Below are 24,435 nucleotides of genomic sequence, written 5' to 3' on the forward strand. Positions count from 1 at the left end.
GATTTAATCATTAGGTTCTTTGTTCTTTGATTCACTTCATCAACGCAAATCTGCCAGGATTCAACACCTTTAGAACTCAAATTTGCTCTAAACCCACCTTCGATTCAAGCAGCAAGTTCATCACCATGTTCAATAATTCTCAGAATCAAACAAACCCTTTTCTTCTTCGATTCAGAAACAGCCTCGAACCCTAAATTTGGATCTAATTCATCTTCATTAATTGTCTTCGTCTTGACAGAAACACAGCTCAGATTTATCATCTCCTTCTCTCTGTCAAATACCTCAAACCCTTGTTAGCAACAACATCACTTATTCTTCCAATTCCTTGTCAATCACCATGAACCCATCTTATATTCGTTCTCAATTCAACACAAATCCCCTTTTCATCTCAAACCCTAGCTTCTAAAACTCTCGATTTAATCATCAAGTCCCTCTTTTCATGTTCTTAGCAGCATCAGGATGATTATAACTCTCAGCTCTTCTCTCTGTCTCTCGATTTCCTCTCAGTCTCTCGATTTCAGCATCAACAGCTGCTTGCGCAGCTTTTCTATCTTCCTCTCATTCAAGTGAATAATGATTGAGAGAAAACAGAAGCTCTCGAGATGTAGGGTTAGGATATAGGTTATATTCGATGTTCTGTCACCTTGATAAGGGCTACCCAGCTAACAGCCCCTTAAACTTTGCTGGTTGTCTTTTAATACTCCTCCAAATAGAGTCGTTCCTTAACACTTGAGGTCGGCTCCCGATAGTGTTCGCCAATGAAATGACATATTTGCCTTTTTTGCTCAAACTGAGTGATTTCTTCTTCTTTTCGTCCGCATGACTCCAGAGTAGCTATAAAACTCAAAACAAGCGTAAAATACATAATTTACAAGAAAAATAACAAAGAAAGCATAAACTATAGATAGTAAATACGGTGTATTCTACACCTATCAAGTACTCGCAGTTTCTGTTTGAGAAAATCAAATAGAGAGAGATATAAACTCGTTGATATACTTTTAATTGATTGAGTCTTGTTGATTCTCTTAAAAGTATATTTGAGTTTGTCCATACAAATTGCTAAGCGAAATATTGGGTGGTATTGTGAGACCCCCGCTTTTTCAATTGGTATCAGAGCAGGCAAACACGTTTAAGACCTTACAAGTCTGTGTTTGTAGCGATCTGACTCTATGGACATAGGTGCTATCTCTATTAACGTACCACCAATCTTCGATGACTCTAATTACTTATGGTGGAAAATTGCTATGCAAGCTTTTCTTCAAGCACGTGATTTTCAATCATGGGTATATGTTGTTAATGGCTATGATGCTCCCGTTGTGGCAGTTGGAGATGTAAACATTCCCAAACCTATTGGTGAATACACCCCTGCTGAGATAAATGCTGCAAAGCAAAATTCCGACGGTTTGAATGCTATCATACATGCCATTACCCCAAATCTTCAGCACCATGTGTCTAATTGCACTCGGTCTAAAGATGCTTGGGATATCTTAGAAACCGTATTCGAAGGTAACTCCAGTGAAAAGGAAGCTAGGCTTCAAACCTTAATTCCAATTGGGAGAACCTTCGTATGGAAGATGAAGATACGTTTGATGAGTTTAATCACAAAGTGTCTGAGATTGTTAATGCATCGTTTGCATTGGGTAAGACTATTCCTGAAAAGGGCATTGTGATGAAAATTCTTAGATCGCTGCCATCTAGATACGAGTCTAAGAAGCATGTCATCATTGAGGGAAATAACCTTGATAATCTTTCCATAAATACATTGGTTGGAAAGATAAACATCTTTGATCATGAGCATACATCCAAAATCGGAAAGGATGTTGCCTTTAAAGCACAGAGGAACACTAAATTACTTGATAAAAGTAAAAGTGTTTATGTCTCTGAGGATGATTTTTCGGATGAAGATCTTGACAAATCAGTCTCCTTGATCACAAGACAGTTTAGGGATCTTCTATTGAAGAGAAGTAAACGGTTTTCAAGAGACAAACCTAGGTCGTCAGATAAACCTCACAATCGCGTCCCTCCTAAAAACAGGTATGCTGACGAGGCTGATGACGAGGATATGTCACAGTGCTTTAAGTGTAAAGGTTTTGGTCATTTTGCAAACGAGTGCCCAAATCGTAGAAAATACACTGGGAACAAAGGTCTTGCTGTAACACTTGATGAGATGTCTGAGATCTATGATTCTGATGAAGACAGAAATCAAGTGTCGGTCTTCTATGTGAAAACATTGATTTTGATAATTGTAGCAATACATATATCAACCTTGATGGTTTCGGTGAATAGGAGAATCCAATCAAGCTGGAAGAATCAATTGACCCATCCTTTGGAAACGCTGGTTTTAATGTTTCAGGATCCACTATGTGTCTAGCTGCACTCACATCACAGATGCCTGAATACTGTCCAAGTTTGACGTGCTCGTTTTGTTCTCAGAAGGTTCATGAACTATCAAGATGTTACAAGTACAAGTATCAAGTGAGGCACGCCAACAAACTTCAACGAAGAGCAAATCCATTGGCAAGGAAGCTTAAACTTGCCCAGAAGACTGCTGAGGTATGTAGGATTTTATCTTCGACTAAGAAGTTGGTTTCCAAAGACAAAATTAGACCATTAGAGAAGAAGGTATGATCAAATCGTTTTGATAGACAGAAGTCAGAGGATTCCTCTCAAGAGGAAAATGGTGGACAAATTGTTGTTCACCACAGCACAAATTGATTATGTTGTTTGGTAAATCTTGTCTCATGTGCCTGATCAAAAGAGATGAGATTGTGTACTGCTCAGGCTTCAGAAAAAGTTTTTTTTCTTAGGTTTGCGTTTCTTGTCTATCAAATAAAGTAAAGGGTTATTATCAACAATTCTACTCTTTATAGGGTTTAGAATTGGGCGTCCACGAACCTGTGTAAAAGGTTGCGAACGCTACATTCCTTTTTCCTCTCTGATATCCTTTATATCTTAAGACTGCTTGTTGAGATTGTGAATTCCACTCACAAAATCCAGTTGTTTATAACTGTTCTCTAAGCATCATGTCTTTGGATGGAAAAGATGTCAACATGATTTTTAAGCCATCAATCAAGGAAAAAGAGAAATCTCCAGTAATTCTTTCCCTGAAAAGAAAAAGGAGAAATTCAAGAAAGCCAAGGGCTGTCCCTTCTAACTCTCAGAAGTTTTCCGATGTTCTTGATGAGTTGAAGGAAGTAAGAAAGGAGATTAGTGAAATAAAGGCTTGTATTTTAAGATCTTTGGAAATTCATAAAGCCCTGGTTCGACATCATCAGCCAAGACGGTTTGTTGGTATTGACTCCTTCCTCCACGAACCTTATATTCCAATGGTTGTTGATGACAAGGAGTTCGGGAATGATAAAGAATTTCTCAAAGACATTGTTGCCTAGTATGTCTTCTTTTTGGTTTAGTTGGAAGAATAACTAGTGCTTTTAATAGCAATGATTGTGACTACACATAGCTATTATTTTTCATCTTCTTGTTTTTTTTAGGTTTATTGGTATAAGATTCTAAAAATATTTGGAGGATGATGTTTTTGCAGTATTAATTTTTATTATTTGTTATATTGCAACTTGTTATGGGATATGTATGTTTGCGTCCATGAACTTGAAGGTCCCATACTTGGTCAAAAGTAAAGTCGTTCGTGTTCGGTATTCACGTACTGGTAAAAGGATGAATGGACTTTTGACAAATACAAAAGTTAAGCCTATATTTTCAATGATTTTGATGGAAGATAGGTTAAAATATTTTGTTTTCAAGGATTATATCTATTATTGTTGTTATGCAAATAATGATTGGATAGAATAAATCCTTGTGTATTCTGCAGTATTGATCATCCCTGATCCATATTCATATGTATTACCGTGAGGCTCTGTAATGTGTCTTATGTTGAGCACGATACAACCAAGTTGATTATTTTTTATTAGCTTTGTTGGTTGTCCCGTAAGGTACTTTATGTTGAGCATTTTGAACTAAATTAATCATCTTGTTTGATTATTTAGTTATTGCTCCGTAAGTTTTCTTATGTCGAGCAAAACTATTGACAATTAAATTGATTACTTTCGTAATTAGTCTGGTTGTGTATTCCAATTAGATTAATTATGGGTTCTATTGTAATTAATCTAGTTGAGTATTTTTGTGTCTCCATGAGTTTTCTTATGTTGAGCACAAACAATTGAATTGATCACTTTTTGTGTTTAATTTGATTGCGTATACTGATTAAATTAATCACGGATTTTACTTGTGATTAATTTGATTGAGTTTTTGGATATAAAAAAATCATTCTTATGGTTTTTGGTGTCTAATAAAATCCTTCTTTTCTTTTGAAATTATGGTCACTCTTGTTGTTCTTTCGGGAATGACATCAAATGGGGGAGAGTTCTTTTGAACTTGTGCTTAATGGTCATATCTTGAGGGATGTGCGGTTGTGGAATTTTAGAGGGGTTATCTTGTATCTTTAAACTCCTTGATGAATGCTATTAGCTTCGGCTATATGATTGAATCTAAATAAGATGATGTGTGTTCTTTCTTTTTAGTCATGAAATGTCTCTTAAGAAAATTTCATTATGATCCCGTTCTTGTACCTTTGCCAATTTTATTGACAAAAAGAGGGAGAATTAATATGTACTTCACACTACAAATACATATGATCTTCGGGTCATTATGTAAGGGGGAGTGGTTTCCATGTGCGATGGAGTATTGACTAAGCGGGAGTGATACATATCACCATAGTATTATTGTTGAAGTTGTGATACAATTGAACTTTGTCGCTATGTAATAATACTATGACATTGTATAACAATGATCGAGAGCGATGCTTTCTCATTGTTATAGCTACGGATCTTCAACAACGGTGATGCTAAACTTACAACCTTTGGGATCATTGGAGTACTTGGAAGTGGCGAACATTTCGAGGAATGTTGAAGATTAGACATGTGGAATAGGAGCTACTTAAGTTTCTTTATCTTTTTTGTATTCCATATGTATTGATAGTTTTGTCACTAAAATTGACAAAGGGGGAGATTGTTAGAGCATTGCTCGGTCGAACTCGCATGCATTGCTATCTCAAGCATGTTTGTCAATGTTAGTGATCAAAGCTATAAGTCTTGATTTCTAGTCTATTATAGCTAAGTCTCGGACTAGGACAAAAAGTGCAGTTGAGCTCAAGCACTTCATGGCAATTCATCATACAAGTAGAAGAACTACTCAAGGAACCGGTGGAACTTCTCGACAAAAAGGTATGTGAAGACTTGAACTTCTCTGTCACTCAAAAGTCTATCTACTCTATCTCCTACTTCTTGAGACAAAAAGTCGTATGCTATATATATAGACTTAGATTATACGCATTTGGTATTTCGAGCCGAGTATACCTCGCCTATCTATATCTCGAAATATGTGTTGGTATGCTTTTCGCTTCGACCAAGTTTATCTTTACCTAGTGACGAAAGTCATGATATGTTTCAATCATCTTGAAAATTGCTTTGACGAGAAATGGTGTAACAACTGTATAACGTCCTCTAAGAATGTTTCAATGATTGGGATGAGAGTTTATACTACATAACCAATGATGGACACAAGCATTGTTGTTGAAACACATTTATGTATAAGTCCTATTCCTTGAACCAAAGTTTGCGAACTTTGTTGATCAAGAGAAACCGGAAGAATGGCTTGTTGCCAAGTCCGCGAACTCAGTCTGCGAACTGCTAAACTTCTCGTCCCGAGAAATTCTGCTGGAGTTGACAAACTAGTTGCGTGAGCTAAGTCCGCGAACCCAGTCCGTGAACTGGCAGAAGGTCTCTTGCCGAGATTTTCTGCTGGAGTTTGTAAACTCTGCCGGTTGCTTAAGTCCGCGAACCTAGTGTGCGAACTTAAGAAGGTTATATATCTGAAGATGATTTCTGAACTTAAACTTTAAAAAGACTAAGGAATGCAGTTTGCAAACCGTGGCTATAAAAGTTCATGAACTGATTCAAGTGAATCAAATAATCTTTGCTTCAATTGTGTCTTGTGTAGTTACATAAGATTTCCTTGCAATTGAACAACTCTCTAACTAGCTCATTTGAGTCATTTGAACTAGTTATGGTGAAGAAGAAAATGGTTGATATGAAATGCTCATATGGCTAACCTTTTGGTTAACCATTGTTGAACCAACAATATACACGTTTGGGTACGGTTAACAAACACAGAAGCGTGCAGTTCATTTGTGTATAACAAGCTAAGTTTTCGATCTAACGGTTGAGAAATATTATCTTGAATCTAAATAAGGTTTTCATCTGAGGGTGAATATTGATTGCTTTGTTACCAAGGCAAAACCCTGATTTGAAAGACTATTTAAAGGAGACATCTAGTATTGTGCAAAACTAATCCCCACACCTTACGTGTGATACTAGTTTGCGTACTAGAGTCGGTTCTCGTTTAACCTTTGGTTTTCTTCTTCTAAAACCAGGTTAACGACTTAAAGACGTCATTGGGATTGTGAAGCCAGACCGGTACTACATTTATCGTAGTTGTGTGATCTGATCTTGCATCTTCTATCGTACAACTACAATCAGATTGATTGGCTTGAGGTTTTCTTCTTCTAAAACCAGGTTAACGACTTAAAGACTTCATTGGGATTGTGAAGCCAGACCGGTACTACATTTATAGTAGTTGTGTGATTTGATCTTGCATCTTCTATCGTACAACTACAATCAGATTGATTGGCTTGAGGTTTTCTTCTTCTAAAACCAGGTTAACGACTTAAATACTTCATTGGGATTGTGAAGCCAGACCGATACTACTTTTATCGTAGTTGTGTGATCTGATATTGCATCTTCTATCGTACAAGTACAATCTCATTGTTTGTGATTCCAAAATATCTTGTTTTGCTACGATACGATTAAGATTGTTGTGAGGTGATTGATTAATCTAGGATGTTCTTCGGGAATATAAGACCGGATTATCAATTGGTTCTTGTTCACCTTGATTATTATCAAAAGACGGAACAAAAACTTTATGGTTTTTCTGTGGGAGACAGATTGATCCTTTGATAGACTTGTCTGTGTGAGACAGCTTTGTTTATTGTCAAAGCCTGCGATTTTGGGTCGTAGCAACTCTTAGTTGTGGGTGAGATCAGCTAAGGGAATCAAGTGCACAGTATCCTGCTGGGATCTGAGGCGTAGGGAGTACAACTGTACCTTGGATCAGTGGGAGACTGATTTGGGTTCAACTACAGTCCAGTCCGAAGTTAGCTTGGAGTAGGCTAGTGCCTGTAGCGGCTTAATACAACGTGTGTTCAATCTGGACTAGGTCCCGGGGTTTTTCTGCATTTGCGGTTTCCTCGTTAACAAAATTTCTGGTGTCTGTGTTATTTCAATTTCCGCATTATATTGTTTTATCTTTCTAATTGAAATAATACAGGTTGTGCGTTAGATCAATCAACTGGAGAATCCGACGTAACAGTTGTTGATCGATATTGATTGACACTTGGATATTGGTCTTTGGTACCATCCAAGTTATTCCTTGTATTTGATTAGTACTCGCAGTTTCTGTTTGAGGAAATCAAATCAAGAGAGAGATATAAACTCGATGATATACTTTTAATTGATTGAGTCTTGTTGATTCTCTTAAAAGTATATTCGAGTTTTCCCATACAGATTGCTAAGCGAAATATTGGGTGGTATTGTTAGACCCCCGCTTTTTCACGTAATATTTAACTGGCTTCCCCCGGTCTACTAAAAAAATGTAAAGTGCGTAATATTCAACCGACTTTCCCCGGCTTACATAGAACATAGCAAGAAGTCGTGGGGAAATACGGTCACCTCTTGCGGAGGATTCACACAACACATATTACACACATATTTACATTCATTGCAAACATTTTACATACTGATATTAAAAACACATCATGCTCGCGGATAGAAAGAAAGCTCAATGATTACAAGAAGATTACAGAGTTCCCACCTCTTTTGATGACAAGCCTCGCCTACCTTGCGATCCATAATCCACTTGTTCATCTTTGAATCAATCGTTGTTAAAAAGAGTAACTGTTAATCACATAAGCACTCTAAAGATTATCCAAAAGGCTCATACAAGGCTCATATCATAATCTCATACAATTCTCTAGTTATATGTTTAGTGAACTATCTATCGATTCTAATCTCATTTATGGTTCTACTCTTTTTCATTATCTAACTTTAACACCTCTAAAGATTTACTAATTCAATTCGATTGGTTCTATACTGTATTAGATATGTATAATGATTATCTAAAACCTTGTAGAAGGAACCAAAGGTCAATTTGGAACATATAGAGTCCAATTCATCAAAATAGGAAACCTGTGCCTAAGCCCAAGTCCACTAAATAAGCCCACTAGCTTAAGGACCAGTCCAACTAATGGTCACATGTCAAACCAACAGTCAACGTCTAAGTCCATGTCAAAGTCCAGTCAAAGGTCAAGTCAACAGTCAACTGGTCAAGTCTGGTTGAGTCGAAACCATTCAACTCAGTTTAATAGGATTAACTCGACTCAGTCAGATTGACTGAAACAGACAAAGGGTTAAGTCAGCTAAGCTGACTAAAATCCAGCCAAGGTTGAAAGCAACTGGCCAAGGTCATTGCAAAGGCCAAAGACCCCACTGCACCATCATGGTGCGACACCTAACCTGCCAAGACTAAAAAGATGCAACACAACAAGCCAAAACTCAAAAAAACTTCTACTCCTTTAACAACCTGATTCTATCTATTTGATTCAAACACAAACTATCCATTCTATACAATCTATAAACTACATCACTATCTCCAAATAACACCTCATCATATCTCTTGAACTCTATCAACCCTGCCATCTTAGCCTCAACAATCAAACACTACTTTAACTGCAATTACTTGAGTTAACTCTTCCATGCAATCTACCATTCAGACAAAACCAACACACCACTTCCTTAACAGCAGCACTCTCCACGTCAACATCTTCTTAGTTTTATTCTTTGTAGTTCAACACCATTTTAACTTCTTCACATTCTATCAAACCTTCCTTCATACTATCTTAGCATCACAATTTTACTGACATCCATATAAACCAACCATGAATAAACACAACACAGTCATCAGCTTGAATAACTAACATCATCAGTTCATTCTTTCACGTCCACCACTGAAATCTCAACATCTCTGTACTTCAATTCCATTATTATTAGCTTCACCAGAGCAACCAATTACACCACCACCAACCCAGTTGAGTTCCTTGTAGTTCGATAACTTCCACTGCAACTCCAAGAAACCAACAATCCTATGCATACATCTATCTGTCACTATCACCAGACCATACTTGTACCAACCCAAAACGATCCGCCTGCATCATCTTCTTTATCACTTCAGCCTCATACGCATAACCATTTTATGACCCAACATCTTTTACATCACTGTCATTGCTACTTCAATTTCTTCACCAAACAGTGCTCTGTAATACAATCATTTATCTAGACTCAACAACACCCATCCTTATCATCCTCTGGTCATCGAATTCTATTTAGAATCACAAACCACAACCCTAATTTACCAATCCATCATCCTTCCAAAATTGTTCAATTGATTCCTCAATTATGAACTCAAACCCTGATTTCTATTTCTTCATTGTAAAACCCTAAATCAATAACCCAACTTCAGTCACCACTTGTTAGTTCGCCATTCTCCTCCGAGATACCCAAATCAGAAACCCTAATCTTCATCCTCAATTCGTTGAAACCCTAACCTGAGAACTGATTTCCTAGAGAAACTAAAATTAAACCTTATACAACCCTCTTTACTCTAATTAATAACAAACCCAAGAAACAAAACACCAAAACAAACTCAATTTCACAAACGAGATCAATCAAAACAGAAACTCTAAATTCAATCTTCGAATCACCTTTCTCTGTGAATTCTGAGTACCATAATCGATTTAACATAGACATCCTCAAATATGCCCCGACCTCTTCTCAACCCTCACGATCTCATAATTTAATTTCATCTCTCAAAACTTTCAGAATCGCCAGAGGCGAAGAACAGAAGAAGAAAGAGAAAGAATAAGAGAAAATGAGTTTCTCTCGACACGTTATGGTGATGATAAGGCCAACAAAAATGGTGAGGCGCCCAGTAGGTTAGATAAGGGCATTTAGGTCGGTTTAACACAAAATTTGATGATATCTTCTTCGTCCGGTATTCGAATGATGCGTGCGAGAAGTCTATTACACCTAACTTTTTGAGATCTATATAGTGATACTAGTTCCGTATCTAGATCGTTATTAGATTAAATTATATTAATTAACGTGCGTGTTAATCTAATCGATTCATTAACGGCTAAATCGTGTCTTGACTGGTCTAATAGCGTTGACGAGCTCGAGGGTCCTTACAGAACTTCATCCGGCTAAATCGTGTCTTGACTGGTCTATCACTCAAAAGTCTACTCTATCTCCTACTCTTGAGACAAAGTCGTATAAGTATGATAGTTTTCATACATACACATTTTCTATTTCGAGCCGAGTTTACTCGCCTATCTTTTTCTTGAAATATGTGTTGGTAAGCTTTCGCTTTAACCACTTTTCATTTTAACCCGTGACGAAAGTCATGATGACGTTTCAATCTTGAAAATAGCTTTGATGACGATAGTTGTGAATAACGACTGTTATAACATTATAGAAGAATGTTTCAATGATTGAAATGTAGAGTTGAAATTACGTAACCAACTATGGATATAAGCATATATAATGTGTTCGCACATTAGTGTATAAATCCATGTTCCGGAAACCAAGTGTGTGCATATGTGCGCATACGGTATTGGTGAAGGAGACAGGTTGGGTACGCGTACGGGCGGAAGTTTTCGAACCGAAAATTTCTACTGAGTTTCTAAACTCAAATCCGGTAGCTATGATACACATACCCGTACGCGTACCCAAGCTGGTTATATTTCTCAAATCGGAAGATCATGAACTTAAACAATAAATCAGTAAGGAATGCAATCTTTGCAAACCGTGGCTATATTGTTCATGAATTGATTCAAGTGAATCAAACCGATTTTGTTTCAATTGTGTCTATTCATAAAGACCTAAGCAATTGAACAACTCTTCAACTAGTTCTTATGAGTCATTTGAACTAGTTATGTGAAGAAGATGAATATGGTTAATATGGAAGTACTCATATGGATAACCATTGGTTAACTATTTGTGAAACAACTAAGTGTACCCGTTTAGGTACGGTTACTCAAACCTAAATGAAATACATTTCATTTGTGTGTGAAAAGCTAAGTTTCGATCTAACGGTTGAAAGATATTAGCTTGGTTAAATCAGGTTTTTCATCTAACGGTGAATGATATTGAATGCTTTGTTACCAAGGTAACTTGGATTACAAACCCTGATTTGAAAACTATAAAAACGAGAAATCTAGCAACTGGAAAAACTAATCCCCATACCTCATGTGTGATACTAGTTGGTTTTGCTAGAGTCGATTCTCCTGTAACCTTAGGTTTCTTCTCGAGACCCTGTATGTTAACGACTAAAAGACTTCATTGGGATTGTGAAGCCAGACGAAACTACTTCTCTTGTAGTTGAGCGATCTGATCTTGCAATTTTCTATCGTACGAGTTCAGTTGAATAATTGACTTGAGATTATATCTCCGATAGGGCATGATAAAAACAAATCACAAACATCTTCGTCTCATCGTTTGTGATTCCACAATATCTAGTTTCGCAACCATACGATTTAGATTACTGTGAGGTGATTGATAATTCTAGGCCGTTCTTTGGGAATATAAGTCTGGGTTATCAATTGGTTTATGTTCACCTTGATTTTATTAAAAGACGAAACAAAACTCATAGGTTTATCTGTGGGAGACATATTTATCTTTCATCATAGAATTTTCTGTGTGATACAGATTTGTTTATTAAACTCTTCGACTTTGGGTCGTAGCAACTCTTGGTTGTGGGTGAGATCATCTAAGGGAATCAAGTGCGTAGTATCCTGCTGGGATCAGAGACGTAAGGAGCGCAACTGTACCTTGAATCAGTGTGATATTGATTAGGGTTCAACTACAGTCCAGACCGAAGTTAGTTTATAGTAAGCTAGTGTCTGTAGCGGCTTAATACAGTGTGGTGTTTAATCTGGACTAGGTCTCGGGGTTTTGCTGCATTTGCAGTTTCCTCGTTAACAAAATTTCTGGTGTCTATGTTATTTCTATTCCACATTATATTTTGTTATATAATTGAAATATCACAGGTTGTGCGTTAAGATCAATCAATTAGAATATCCAACCTTTGGTTGTTGATTTAAATTGATTGACACTTGGATATTGGTCTTTGGTACTATCCAAATTTATCTCTCTAGTATTTGATAAAGACTCGCAGATTTCCATTTGCTTGAGTAAAGATCAAATCGAGAGAGTGAGATATTAAAACTTTGATATACTTTTATCTAGATTGAGTCTGACTGTCTTGTTGATTCTATAGAAAGGATATTGGAGTTGGTCCATACAGATTGCTAATCGAAATATTGGGTGAGGTTGTTAGCCCCCGCTTTTTCAATGATGTCGTCGCTGTAATCGTTACTTCTTCTCATTCTTCAGGTCTTCGAAGTAATACTTGTGAAAATCAGGGGTCTAACAACCTCACCCAATATTTTGTTTATCAATCTATAAGGATTAACTCCAATATACTTTCAAGAGAATCAACTAGATAGTCAGACTCAATCTTAAGAAAAGTATATCCAAGAGTTATATCTCAATTTCTTAATTCAATCTGCAATCAAACAAATAGGAATTTTTGAGCCCGATTGAATATAAGAAATAACTTGGACGGTATCAAAAACCAATATCCAAGTGCCAATCAATTTAATCAACAACCAAAGGTTGGATTCACAATTGATTGAACTTGCGCACAACCTATGATATTTCAATTATATAGAAAATATAATGCGGATAAGAAATACCACAGACACCTGAAGTTTTGTAAACGAGGAAACCACAAATGCAGAATAACCACGGGACCTAATCCAGATTTGAACACCACATTGTATTAAGCCGCTATAGACACTAGTCTACTCCAAGTTAACTTCGGACTGGAATGTAGTTGAGCCCTAACCAATCTCACACTGATCAAGGTATAGTCGCGTTCCTTACGCCTCTAGAACCACGCCGGATTCTGCGCACTTGATTCCCTTAGCTGATCTCACTCATAACTAAGAGTTGCTACGATCCAAAGTCGAAGACTTGATACACCAATTTGTCTCACACAAAAAAGTCTATTGAATAGATAAATATGTCTCCCACAGATATGCCTAGTAATATCAATCACCTCACAATAATCTTAATCGTATGGTAGTGAAACAAGATATTGTGGAATCACAAACGATGATACGAAGATGTTTGTGACTATTTTTTATCTTGCCTATCGGAGATAAATATCGAGAAAATCTTAGAGAAGATAGTACTCCATACGATACAAAACAGCAGCATTAGAACACGCAACTACAAAGAAAATAGTTGGGTCTGGCTTCACAATCCCAATGAAGTATTTAAGTCGTTAACCTACTTGGTTTTGGGAAAACCTAAGGTTAAAGGAGAATCGACTCTAGTCTCAACTAGTATCACACAGGAGGTGTGGGGATTAGGTTTCCCAGTTGCTAAAGTTCTCCCTTATATAGTCTTCAAATCAGGGTTTGCAATCAATATTACCTTGGTAACAAAGCATTCAATATTCACCGTTAGATGAAACCTGAGTAGACTCAAGCTAATATCTTTCAACCATTGGATCGAACTTAGCTTGTTACACACAAATGAAAAGTGACTTCATTTAGATATGAGTAACCGTACCTAAACGTGTACACCTTTGTTGGCTCAAAAATAGTTAACTGAAGTTATATTAGCCATATGAACACTTGCATATCAACCTTGTTCATCTTAACAATAACTAGTTCAAATGACTTAAATGAAACTAGTTCTAAAGTTGTTCAATTGTTTATATTCTCATAGAAGGATACAAAATACAATTGAAGCAAATCAATTTTGATTCACTCGAATTAATTCATGAACATTATACCCACGGTTTGCAAAAGATTGCATTCTTTTAGAGCACTTCTCGGTCGAACTCGCATGCGTTGCTATCTCAAGCATGTTTGTCAATGTTAGTGATCGAAACCATAAGTCTTGAATTCTAGCCTATTTATAGATGTCTCGGACTAGGACATAGTTTGTGTAGTTGAGCTTAGACTTCACGGCGCTTATCACTTGAAGATGAAGAACTACTAAGGAGAGCTTGTGGAACTTCATCGACAAAACGTATGTGGAGACTTAAACTCTCTATCACTTGGAAAGTCTATTTATACTATATCTCCTATATTGAGACATAACTCGTGTTACGATATAATTTTCTCTATACACATTTGAGATTTCGAGCTGAGTATATCTCGCTCATATATTTCTCGAAATATGTGTTGGTAAGCTTTCGCATCGACCAAGTTCATCTTATATCATGAGAAAATTTCCGAGTAACATCTTACATGGTTTGTGTGATACGATCATTTGGTATAAGACTTGGAATGTTTTTATAATGATTATTTCAATATCTTGAAAATTGCTTTGATGTTAATAGTGTGTGAAAACGTTTATTATTATTATAGAAGAATGTTTCAATGATTGAAATAAAGAGTTGAGACTATGTAACCATCTTTGGATATAAGCATATATAGTGTGTTCGCCAATTAGTGTATAAATCCATAAATCGGGAACCAAGAGTATGCATATATGTGTACACGAAATTGGTGAAGGAGACAGGTTAAATATGCGTACATGTATGCATACTGGCGGAAGTTTTCGAACCGAAAAATTCTGCCGAGTTTGGGAATTAACAAGCTCTTAACTAGTCACCTTAAGTATGCGTACCCGTACGCATACTGGCGGAAGTTTTCGAACCGAAAATTTCTGCTGAGTTTGGAAACTAAACAAACTCAAATCTGGTTTCTTAAGTACGCATACCCATACGCAAACTTAAGCTGGTTACTTTATCAAATCGGTTAGTTCATGAACTTAAACATTTAAATTATAAGGAATGCAATCTTTGCAAACCGTGGCTATAATGTTCTTGATTGATTCAAGTGAATCAAACCGATTTTGCTTCCATTGTGTTCTTGTATAAATCCATGAGAATATAACAATTAAACAACTCTTTAACTAGTTTCATTTGAGTCATTTGAACTAGTTATGGTTAAGATGAATAAGGTTTATATGAGAGTAATCATATGGCTAACCTCGGTTAACTATTTGTGAACCAACATGGTGTACACGTTTAGGTACGGTTACATAAACCTAAATGAGGGTACATTTCATTTGTGTGTGACAAGCTAAGTTCGATCTAACGGTTGAAAGATATTATCTTGGTTGAATCAGGTTTTTCATCCAATGGTGATTATTGAATGCTTTGTTACCAAGGTAACTTGGATTGCAAACCCTGATTTGAAAACTATATAAAGGAAGAACTCTATAAACTGAGAAACCTAATCCCCACACCTCTTGTGCGTTACTAGTTGCATAACTAAAGTCGATTCTCCTTTAACCTTAGGTTTCTTCTCGAGACCCTGTAGGTTAACGACTTGAAGACCTCATTGGGATTGTGAAGCCAGACCCAACTATTCTCTTTGTAGTTGCGTAATCTGATCTTGCTGTTTCTATCGTGATTGAGTGCAATTATAAAATTGGCTTGAGATTTATATCTCCGATAGGCAAGATAGAAAAGTAATCACAAACACCTTCGTCTCGTCGTTTATGGTTCCACAATAACTTGTTTCGCTATTCAATTAAGTTTATTGTGAGGTGATTGATAATACTAGGATGTTCTTCGGGAATATAAGCCTGGTTTATCAATTGGTTCCTGTTCACCTTGATTTATCAAAAGAAGGAACAAAAACTCTTGGGTATTTCTGTGGGAGACAGATTTATTCAATCTTATAGACTTTTCTATATGAGACAGATTTGTTTATCAAGTAATCGACTTTGGGTCGTAGCAACTCTTAGTTGTGGGTGAGATCAGCTAAGCGAATTAAGTGTGTAGTATCCTGCTCGGATCAGAGACGTAAGAAGCGCAATTGTACCTTGAATCAGTGTGAGATTGATTAGGGTTCAACTACAGTCCAGTCTGAAGTTAATTGGTAGTAGGCTAGTGTCTGTAGCGTCTTAATACATTGTGGTGTTCAATCTGGACTAGGTCCCGTGGTTTTTCTGCATTTGCGGTTTCCTTGTTAACAAAATTCTGGTGTCTGTGTTATTTCTTTTCCGTATTATATTTTGTTATATAATTGAAATATCACAGGTTGTGCGTTAAGATCAATCAATTAGAATATCCAACCTTTGATTGTTGATTTACATTGATTGACACTTGAACATTGGTCTTTGGTACCGTTCAAGTAATTCCTCTTATATTCAATCGGGCTCGCAGATTTCTATTTGCTGATTGCGGATTGAATTAACAGTTAGAGATATTAAACTCTTTGATATACGTTATTCTAGATCGAGTCGGAATGTCTAGTTGATTCTCTAGAAAGTGTATTGGAGTAAGTCCTCTCATATAGCCAAACGAATTGTTGGGTGTGGTTGTTAGACCCCCGCATTTTCCATTGGTGTCAGAGCAGGAAAACACATTAAAGACCTTACAAGTCTGTGTTTGTAGCGATCTGATATGGACATAGGTGTTATCTCTATAAACGTACCACTAGTCTTCGATGGCTCAAATTACTTGTGGTGAAAAATTGCTATGCGTTCCTTTCTTCAAGCGCGTGATTTTCAATCATGGGTTTATGTAGTTGATGGCTATGAGGCTCCCGTTGTGGCAACATGTAATGCAACCGTTCCAAGAACATTGGTGCATATGATGCTGCCGAGATACTTGCTGCAAAGCAAAACTCCGATGGTTTGAATGTTATCATACATGCCATTACCCCAGACCTTCAGCACCATGTGACTACGTGTACTCGGTTTAAAGATACTTGGGATATCTTAGAAACCGTATTTGAAGGAAATACCAGTGAAAAGGAAGATAGGATTCAAAACCTTAATTCCGATTGGGAAAACCTTCGTATGGCAGATGAAGATTCATTTGATGAGTTTAATCACAAAGTGTCTGAAATTTTTAATACATCTTTTGCATTGGGTAAGACTATTCCTGAAAAGGACATAGTGATGAAAATTCTCAGAGCTGCCATCTAGATATGATTCTAAGAAGCATGCCATCGTTGAAGGAAATAAACTTGATGCTCTCTCCAGAAATACGTTGTTGGGAAGCTAAAGATTCTTGATCATGAGCATACATCCAAAACTGGAAACGATGTTGCCTTCAAAGCACAAAGGAACACTAAATTACTTGACAAAAGTAAAAGTGTTTATGTCTCCGAGGGTGATCTTTCTGAGACTGATTCATCAGATGAAGATCTTGATAAATCAGTCTCTATGATCACAAGACAGTTAAGGGATCTTCTATTGAAGAGAAGTAAACGGTTTTCCAGAGACAAACCTAGGTCGTCATTTAAACCTCACAATCGCATTCCTCCTAAAAACAGGGATGCTGACGAGGCTGATGATAAGGATATGCCGCTGTGCTTTAAGTGTAAAGGTTTTGGTCATTTTGCGAATGAGTGTCTGAACCGTAGAAAATACACTGGAAACAAAGGTCTTGCTGCAACACTTGATGAAATGTATGATCACTATGATTCCAACAAAGATGAAAAATCAAGTGTTGCATTCCTCTGTGAAGAAATTGATTTTGTAATTGTAGCAATACATACATCAATATTGATATCCTTCCAGAAGAAGACTCAACCAATCTGGAAGAAGAAATTAACCTTTCTGTTGGAAACCCTATGTTTGATTTTCCAGGTTCCACTTTGTGTCTAGCATCTTGCACATTTCGGGCGTCTGAATCATATTATCTAGTGACATGTTCTTATTGTTCGCTCAAGCGTCATGAACTTTCAAAGTGTTTCAAGTACAAACACAAGATGAGACATGTCAAGATACTTCAAAGAAGAGCAAATCGCCTAGCAAACAAGCTCAAACTTATTCAAAAAACCACTGAGGTATGTAAGATTTTATCCTCTTCAAATAAGTTGGTTTCCAAAGATAGTTCAAGACCGCTATAGAAAAGAGTATGGTCTAAACAATTGGATAGACAGGGTTCTATGAATTCCTTTCAAAAAGGGGATGGTGGACAAATTGTTGTTCACCAAAGCATAACTTGATTGTGTTGGTTTCGTGCATCTCGTCTCATGTGCCTGATCAAAAATAGACAAGATTGTGCACACCTCAGGCTTTAAGAAAAGAAAAGTAGTTTTTCTTTTTAGTTTGTTTTTGCTTTGGTTTGCAAATTTGGAATTCATCACTGCCAATTGGTTTTGGAAGAGACTTCCCTATGTATTCAATAAAATAGGGTTATTATCGACAATTCTACTCTCTCGAGGGTTGTGAATTGTGCGTGCGTGAACATGTGATGTTTAAGGTTCCATGACCCTACATCCTTTTTCCTTCTCTGAAACTCTTTTCATCTTAAGACTGCATGTTGAGTTTAAATTGTGATTTCCTCTCACAAACCCATACAAGTATGGAGACTCCAAGCATCATGTGTTCTGATGGAAAATATGTTAATATGATTGTGAAGCCATCAATCATGAAGGAAAAAGAAAAATCTCCTTTACCTCCAACTTTGAAGAGAAAAAGAAGGAATGTGAGGAAGCCAAGAGCTGTTCCTTCAAATTCTCAGAAGTTTTCTGATGTTCTTGAAGAGTTGAAGGAAGCAAGGAAGGAGATTCAGCAAATAAAGGCTTTTGTTATGAGAACTCTCGAAATTCAGAAGGCTCTGATTCGACATCATCATCCTAGAAGGTTTGTTGGAATTGACTCCTTTCTCCATGAACCTTATGTTCCCATGGTTGTTGACGACAAGGAGTTCGGGGACGATAAAAAATTCTTCAGAGGTCTCAATGTCTAGTAAATCTTTTTTTTTTTATGTTTTTAGAAGAATAACTAGGGTTTGGATAGCCATTATTGTAAGTACACATAGCTATGTCCAACGATTTTCATCTTCAATGTTTTTAGATTTATTTATTTAAATTCTAAGTTATTTGGAAGATGATTTTTTGCAATTTTAATCTTTATGATTTTATATATTGCAAATTGTTATGGGATATGTTGTTTACGTCCGTGAACCTGTGACTGTCCCATACTTGTTCAAAAGTTATCTCTATTATGTTGATATGAAAGTATTGATAGAAGATAGAATGAACTTTTGACATTACAAAAGTTAAAGCCTTTTATGTCATTGTTTTGATGGAAGAAAGGATAAAACTTTTGTTTACAAGGATTAAGTCTATTATATGTCATTGTGCAAATAGTGATGGAAAATAGAATGAATCCTTGTCTATTCCGCAGTATTGGTCGATCTTCGATCCACATTTTTGTGCATTAACTGTGTTGCTCCATAAGTTTTCTTATGTTTGAGCATGACCAATTGAATTGATCATTCTCTTGCGGTCAGTTTAGTTGTTGCTTCGTAAGTTCTCTTATGACGAGCATGACCAATTGAATTGATCACTTTTGTGGTTAATTTAGTTGTGTAATTCCAATTGAATTAATCATGGGTTTTCTTGTGTATAATTTAATTGTGCACTTCGATTGGATTAATCATGAATTCTTTTATGGATAATTCAATTGAATACTTTGGATTCAAATTCATGTTTTCATGTGATTTGGTTATGTCCAAAGAAATCCTTCTTTTCTTGTGAAAGTAAGGTCGACTTTGTTGTTCTTTCGGGAATGACATTTTATGGGGAAGAGTTCTTTTTGAACTTGTGCTTAATTGACATATCTTTGTGGGGAGTGCGGCTGTGGAATATTATGGGGGTTATCTTGTATCTTTATAAACTCCTTGATGAATGCATTTAGCTTCGACTTTATGATGTCATCTAAATAAGTTGATATTGTATTCACTTTTGATCATGAAGTATCTCTATGAAAATTTCATGAGGATCCCACTAGTTTTCGTACCTTTTCCAATTTATATTGACAAAAAGGGGGAGAATTAATGTATAGTGTGATACTACAAATACATATGGTTTACGGATCATTATGTGAGGGGGAGTGGTTTTCGTGTCGAGACGAAGTATTGACTAAGAGGGAGTGATACATATCACCATAATATTGTTGTCAAAGTTGTGATACAATTGAACTTTGATGTTGTGTAATAATACTATGACACTGTATAATAATGATTGAGAGCATTTGTTTTCTTATTGTTATTGCTACAGATATTCAACAACTATGATGCTGAACTTACAACCTTTAGGATCATGGAGTACTTGGAAGTGACGAAGATTTCGAGTCGCATTGAAGATGCCAAGGAGATCAAGCATTTGGATGAGAAGCTACAATTTTTATTTATTTTGTAATCCATATGTATTGATAGTTTTGTCACTAAAATTGACAAAGGGGGAGATTGTTAGAGCACTGCTCGGTCGAACTCGCATGCGTTGCTATCTCAAGCATGTTTGTCAATGTTAGTGATCAAAACTATAAGTCTTGATTTCTAGCCTATTTATAGATGTCTCGGACTAGGACATAGTTTGTGTAGTTGAGCTTAGACTTCACGCCGCTTATCACTTGAAGACGAAGAACTACTAAGGAGAGCTTGTGGAATTTCATCGACAAAAGGTATGAGGAGACTTAAACTCATCTATCACTTAGAAAGTCTATTTCTACTCTATCTCCTATATTGAGACATAAGTCGTGTTGCGATATAGTTTTCTCTATACACATTTGAGATTTCGAGCTGAGTATATCTCGCTTACATATTTTCTCGAAATATGTGTTGGTAAGCTTTCGCTTCGACCAAGTTCATCTTATATCATGAGAAAATTTCCGAATAACATCTTACATGGTTTGTGTGATACAATCATTTGGTGTAAAACTTGGAATGTTTCGATAATGATTATTTTGAATATCTTGAAAATTGCTTTGATTCTAATAGTGTGTGAAAACGGCTATTATCATTATAGAAGAATGTTTCAATGATTGAAATAAAGAGTTGAGATTATGTAACCATCTTTGGATATAAGCATCTATATTGTGTTCGCACATTGGTGTATATAACCATAAACCGAGAACCAAGAGTATGCATATGTGTGTATACGAAATTGGTGAAGGATACAAGTTAAGTATGCGTACTCATACGCATACTGGCGGAAGTTTTCCAACCGAAAAATTCTGCTGAGTTTGGGAATTAACAAGCTCTTAACTAGTCACCTTAAGTATGCGTACCCGTACGCATACTGGCGGAAGTTTTCGAACCGAAGATTTCTGTTGAGTTTGGAAACTAAACTAACTCAAATCAGGTTGCTTAAGTACGCATACCCGTACGCATACTTAAGCTGGTTACTTTATCAAATCGGTCAGTTCATGAACTTAAACATTTAAATTATAAGGAATGCAATCTTTGCAAACCATGGCTATAATGTTCATGATTGATTCAAGTGAATCAAACCGATTTTGCTTCCATTGTGTTCTTGTATAAATCCATGAGAATATAACAATTAAACAACTCCTTAACTAGTTTCATTTGAGTCATTTGAACTAATTATGGTTAAGATAAATAAGGTTGATATGATAGTAATCATATGGCTAACCTCGGTTAACTATTTGTGAACCAACATGGTGTACACGTTTAGGTACGGTTACATAAACCTAAATGAGGGTACATTTCTTTTGTGTGTGACAAGCTAAGTTCGATCTAACGGTTGAAAGATATTAGCTTGGTTGAATCAGGTTTTTCATCTAACGGTGATTATTGAATGCTTTGTCACCAAGGTAACTTGGATTGCAAACCCTGATATGAAAACTATATAAAGGAGGACTCCAGAAACTGGGAAACCTAATCCCCACACATCCTGTGTGTTACTAGTTGCATAACTAGAGTCGATTCTCCTTTAACCTTAGGTTTCTTATTGAGACGTTGTAGGTTAACGACTTGAAGACTTCATTGGGATTGTGAAGCCAGACCCAACTATTCTCTTTGTAGTTGCGTGATCTGGTCTTGCTGTTTCTATCGTGATTGATTGCAATTGGCTTGAGATTTATATCTTCGATAGGCAAGATAGAAAAGTAATCACAAACACCTTCGTCTTTTCGTTTGTGATTCCACAATTACTTGTTTCACTAGTCGATTAAGTTTATTGTGAGGTGATTGATAATACTAGGCTGTTCTTCGGGAATATAAGCCCCGTTTATCATTTGGTTCATGTTCACCTTGATTTATTAAAAGGCTGAACAAAAACTCTTGGGTATTTTTGTGGGAGACAGATTTATTCAATCCTATAGACTTTTCTGTGTGAGATAGATTTGTTTATCAAGTCTTCGACTTTGGGTCGTAGAAACTCTTAGTTGTGGGTAAGATCAGCTAAGGGAATCAAGTGTGTAGTATCCTGCTTGGATTAGAGACGTAAGGAGCGCAACTGTACCTTGAATCAGTGTGAGATTGATTAGGGTTCAACTACAGTCCAGTCCGAAGTTAATTGGTATTAGGCTAGTGTCTTTAGCGGCTTAATACACTGTGGTGTTCAATCTGGACTAGGTCCCGGGGTTTTTCTGCATTTGCGGTTTCCCCGTTAACAAAATTCTGGTGTCTGTGTTATTTCTTTTCCGCATTATATTTTGTTATATAATTGAAATATCACGGGTTGTGCGTTAAGGTCAATCAATTAGAATATCCAACCTTTGGTTGTTGATTTACATTGATTGACACTTGAACATTGTTCTTTGGTACTGTTCAAGTATTTCCTCTTATATTCAATCGGGCTCGCAGATTTCTATTTGCTGATTGCAGATTGAATTAAGAGTTAGAGATATTAAACTCTTTGATATGCTTTATTTTAGATTGAGTCTGACTGTCTAGTTGATTCTCTAGAAAGTGTATTGGAGTAAGTCCTCTCAGATTGCCAAACGAATTATTGGGTGTGGTTGTTAGACCCGCGCATTTTCACATTCCTTATTATATAAGTATAATAGTTCATGAACAAACCGATTTTAGAACATAACCTACTCAAGTATGCAAACGGGTACGCATACCTAAGTGGCCGGACTTAATTTGGGTTTTCCAGTATGCGAACGAGTACGCATACCTTCCAAATTCATTTGAATTTCCGGAACTTGAAACTCATTCCAGTACGCATACCGATATGAATACTAAGTTCCCAGACTTTCATTAACCAACCAGTACGCGTGTGGGTATGCATACTATGGTTCCCGGACTTGGAATAACTTGCAATAGTTAGCATGCAAGTACACATACTGTGTTATATCCAATCATGATTATTTGTTCTAAACTCCCATTTCAATCATTGTAACATTCTTAGAAGACGACAATAGTTGTCTCACACAAACTATTAGCTTCAAAGTAATTTTCAAGTGATCGAACGATCAATACGAAAAATTTCGAGTCTACATCAAATGACTGTCTCAAACAAATCATGTAAGATGTTACAAGGAGATTTTCACATGATCATATTTTGACTTTCGTCAAGAATATAAGATGAACTTGGTTAAAGAGAAAGCTTACCAAAACATATTTCGAGAAATATGTAAGCGAGTTAAACTCAGCCCGAAATATCAAATGTGTATAATCGAAGTCTATATAGTTATACGACTTTTGTCTCAAATAGGAGATGGAGTAGATATAATTTTGAGTAATAGATGAGTTCAAGTCTCCACATGCCTTTTGTTGATGAATTTCCACAAGCTCCCCTTAGTAGTTCTTCGTCTTCAATCGATGAACGTCGTGAAGTCTAATGATCAACTACACTTTATATCCTAATCCGAGACTTAGCTATAAATAGACTAGAAATCAAGACTTATAGTTTTGGCAACTAAACTTGACAACAAGCTTGAGATAGCAACACTTGCGAGTTCGACCGAGCAGTGCTTTAATAACTTGTATGTCTCAACATTCCTAGACTTTCTAGTCTAACCTAAACGAAGTTGACTCTAGTATTTATTAAAGGGACTCTAGATGAGTTTGATACTAAAATATGACATACCAACGCTTTGCGAGTTCAACGAGATATGCTCTAACACCATACCTCTGTGGTAGCGAGGTGACCATACTTCTTCCATATTTTGGTATACAAAGCATCATAATTCTTAGTGAAAATGCGGGGGGGGGGGCTAACAACCACACCCAACAATTCTTTTGGCAATCCGAATAGACAAACTCCAATATACTTTCAAGAGAATCAACTAGACAGTTAGACTAAACCTAGAGAAAAGTATATCAAAGATTTTTTGTATCTCTCTTTCTCAATTCAATCTGCAATCAGCAAATAGGAATTTGCAAGCCCGATTGATTATAAGAGAAGTAACTTGAACGGTACCAAAGATCAATGTTCAAGGATCAATTAAT

General features: G+C 36.4%; 1 long non-coding RNA gene across 1 annotated transcript; it reads right to left on the bottom strand.

The window, feature by feature from the left end:
• Window positions 1-7,639: 7,639 nt before the first annotated feature.
• On the bottom strand, window positions 7,640-9,971 carry LOC113331168. Its single transcript, XR_003350753.1, has 2 exons — window positions 9,887-9,971; window positions 7,640-8,024 (listed from the first exon to the last, which is right to left on the bottom strand). It is a non-coding gene; the product is annotated as an uncharacterized LOC113331168 (long non-coding RNA).
• Between the last annotated feature and the right edge of the window lie 14,464 nt (window positions 9,972-24,435).

Source organism: Papaver somniferum, chromosome 1, assembly GCF_003573695.1.
Source record: "Papaver somniferum cultivar HN1 chromosome 1, ASM357369v1, whole genome shotgun sequence".
Taxonomy (NCBI): Eukaryota; Viridiplantae; Streptophyta; class Magnoliopsida; order Ranunculales; family Papaveraceae; genus Papaver; species Papaver somniferum.